At 34.0% G+C, this 3,734-nt stretch overlaps 1 non-coding gene across 1 annotated transcript; it reads left to right on the forward strand.

The window, feature by feature from the left end:
* Window positions 1–1,473: 1,473 nt before the first annotated feature.
* On the forward strand, window positions 1,474–1,577 carry LOC112704556 (small nucleolar RNA R71). Its single transcript, XR_003155176.1, has one exon. It is a non-coding gene; the product is annotated as a small nucleolar RNA R71 (small nucleolar RNA).
* The last annotated feature ends 2,157 nt before the right edge of the window (window positions 1,578–3,734 follow it).

Below are 3,734 nucleotides of genomic sequence, written 5' to 3' on the forward strand. Positions count from 1 at the left end.
CCATTCAATTGAAAGGAGTAATTCTCCTCTGGTAACATCAATCACAGCTTCTGCTGTGGCTAGGAAGGGTCTTCCAAGGATGATGCATTCATCTTCTTCCCTCCTAGTGTCTAAGATTATGAAATCACCAGGGATGTAAAGGCCTTCAACCTTTACTAAAATGTCCTCTACTAATCCATAAGCTTGTCTTACTGACTTGTCTGCCAATTGAAGTGAGAATAAGGCAGGTTGTACCTCAATAATCCCAGTTTCTCCATTACAGAGAGTGGCATAAGATTTATGCCGGGCCCCAGGTCACACAGAGCCTTGTTAAAGGTCATGGTGCCTATGGTACAGGGTATTAAGAATTTACCAGGATCTTGTCTCTTTTGAGGTAGAGTTTTCTGAATCCATGTATCTAGTTCACTAATGAGCAAGGGGGATTCACCTTCCCAAGTCTCATTCCCAAACAACTTGGCATTCAGCTTCATGATAGCTCCTAGATATTGAGCAACTTACTCTCCAGTTACATCTTCATCCTCTTCTGAGGAGTAATAGTTTTCAGAGCTCATGAATGGCAGAAGGAGATTTAGTGGAATCTCTATGGTCTCTATATGAGCCTCAGATTCCTTTAGGTCCTCAATGGGGAACTCCTTCTTGTTTGAGAGACGTCCCAAGAGGTCTTTCTCACTAGGATTTTCGTCCATCTCCTCCCTTGTGCATTCGGCCATATTGATTACTTCAATGGCCTTGCAATCTCCTTTTGGATTCTCTTCTGTATTGCTTGGGATAATACTGGGAGGAGTTTCAATGACTTTCTTACTCAGCTGGCCCACTTGTGCCTCCAGATTTCTAATGGAGGACCTTGTTTCACTCATGAAACTTAAAGTGGCTTTTGACAGATCAGAGACTAAGTTTGCTAAATTAGAGGGGCTCTGTTCAGAACTTTCTGTCTGTTGCTGGGAAGATGATAGAAAAGGCTTGTTATTACTGAGCCTATTTCCTCCACCATTGTTAAAGCCTTGTTGAGGCTTTTGTTGATCCTTCCATGAGAAATTTGGATGATTTCTCCATGATGAGTTATAGGTGTTTCCATGAGGTTCACCCATGTAATTAACCTCTACCATTGCAGGGTTCTCAGGATCATAAGCTTCTTCAGAAGCTGCCTCTTTAGTACTGTTGGATGCATTTTGCCATCCATTCAGACTTTAAGAGATCATGTTGATTTGCTGAGTCAACACTTTGTTCTGAGCCAATATGGCATTCAGAGTATCAATTTCAAGAACTCCCTTCCTCTGAGGTGTCCCACTATTCACGGAATTCCTCTTAGAAGTGTACATGAATTGGTTATTTGCAAACATGTCAATAAGTTCTTGAGCCTCTTCAGGCGTTTTCTTTAGGTGAATAGATCCACCTGCAAAATGGTCCAATGACATCCTGGAAAATTCAGATAGACCATAATAGAATATATCTAATATGGTCCATTCTGAAAACATGTCAGAAGGGCACTTTTTGGTTATCTACTTGTATCTTTCCCAAGCTTCATAGAGGGATTCACCATCTTTTTGCTTGAAGGTCTGAACATCCACTCTAAGCTTGCTCAGCTTTTGAGGAGGAAAGAATTTATCCAAGAAGGTCGTGACCAGCTTATCCCAGGAGTCCAGGCTATCTTTAGGTTGTGAGTCCAACCATGTTCTAGCTCTGTCTCTTACAGCAAAAGGGAAAAGGATGAGCCTGTAGACTTCAGGATCTACTCCATTTGTCTTAACAGTCTCACAAATCTGCAAGAACTCAATTAAAAACTGGTAAGGATCTTCAGATGGAAGTCCATAAAACTTGCAGTTCTGTTGCATTAAAGCAACTAGTTGAGGCTTAAGCTCAAAATTGTTTCCTCCAATGGCAGGAATGGAGATGCTTCTTCCATCAAATTTGGACGTTGGTTTTGTGAAGTCACCAATTCTCCTTGCATTATTGTTGTTGGGTTCGGCTGCCATCTCCTTCTCTTGTTCGAAAATTTCAGAAAGGTTGCCTCTGGATTGTTGTGGTTTAGCTTCTCTTAGTTTCCTCTTCAGAGTCCTTTTAGGTTCTGGATCAGCTTCAACAAGAGTGTTTTTTTCCTTGTTCCTGCTCATATAGGAAAGAAGAGAACAAGAAAAGAAAGAGGAATCCTCTATGTCAAAGTATAGAGATTCCTTTATGTTAGTAGAAGAAAAAAAGGGTAGAGTAGTGAAGAAGAATGGGTAAGGATAAAAGTGGTGATCTGAGATGAAGAGAGATGAAGAGAAGTGTTAGTGAATAAATAAATAAATAGATAGAAGGAGAGATAGAGAATTTCAAAAATAATTTTGAAAAAGTGGTTAGTGATTTTCGAAAATTAAAGATAACACATGATTAAAATTAAAATTTAAACAATTAAAAAGAATTTTTTTGAAAAAGAGGGAGGTATTTTCGAAAATTAGAGGGCGAAAAGTAGTTATGTGGTTTTGAAAAAGATAACAAACAAATAAAAAGTCAAATAGTTAGTTGAAAAAGATATTAAAATCAAATTTGAAAAGATAAGAAGATAAGAAGTTAGATAAGATATTTTGAAATCAAATTTTTGAAAAAGATAAAATTTTGAAAAAGATTTGATAAAAAGATAAGATATAAAAGATATGATAAGATATGTTTGAAAAAGATTTAATTTTTAAAATTAAAATTAATTACTTTACTAACAAGAAACTACAAGATAAGATTCTAGAATTTAAAGATTGAACCTTTTTCTTAACAAGAAAGTAACAAACTTCAAATTTTTAAATCAATCACATTAATTGTTAGTGTAATTTCGAAATTTTTGAAATAAAGATAAGGAAGAGATTTTGAAAATATTTTGAAAAAGATTTTTAAAATTTTCGAAAAAAAGAAAAAAATGAAAAAGATATGATTTTTGAAAAAAAATATTTTTGAAAAGATAAGATTTTTAAAATTTGAAAATTTGACTTGACTTGTAAGAAATAACTAATTTTGAAAATTTTTGACTAAGTCAACTTCAAATTTTCGAAATTTTGAGAGAAAAAAGGAAAAGATATTTTTTTATTTTTGAATTTTTAATGATGAGAGAGAAAAATTAAAAACGTCATTTTTGTGTTTTTCTCTTTTCTTTATGGATCAAAACAAAGAATGCATGCAAGAACACTATGAATGTCAAGATGAACACCAAGAACACTATGAAGATCATGATGAACATCAAGAACATAATTTTGAAAGATTTTTGATGCAAAGAAAACATGCAAGACACCAAACTTAGAAATCTTTAATGCATGGACTCTAAAAAACAAAAATTGCATATGAAAAACAACAAACAACACAAAACAAGAAAACATCAAGATCAAACAAGAAGACTTGTCAAGAACAACTTGAAGATCATGAAGAACACCATGAATGCATGAATTTTCGAAAAATGCAAGAAAATTTTTTTTAAAGCATGCAATTGACACCAAACTTAAAAGTTTACTCAAGACTTGAACAAGAAACACAAAATATTTTTTATTTTTATGATTTTATGATTTTTTTTGTATTTTTATTATTTTTTTCGAAAATTATATTTTAAGAAAACGACAATAAAGAAAAATTTTTGAAAGATTTTTGAAAACTTTTTTGAAAAGAAAATAAAAAGAAAATTACCTAATCTGAGCAACAAGATGAACCGTCAGTTGTCCATACTCGAACAATCCCCGGCAACGGCGCCAAAAACTTGGTGGACGAAATTGTGATTT

Source organism: Arachis hypogaea, chromosome 7, assembly GCF_003086295.3.
Source record: "Arachis hypogaea cultivar Tifrunner chromosome 7, arahy.Tifrunner.gnm2.J5K5, whole genome shotgun sequence".
Lineage (NCBI taxonomy): Eukaryota > Viridiplantae > Streptophyta > Magnoliopsida > Fabales > Fabaceae > Arachis > Arachis hypogaea.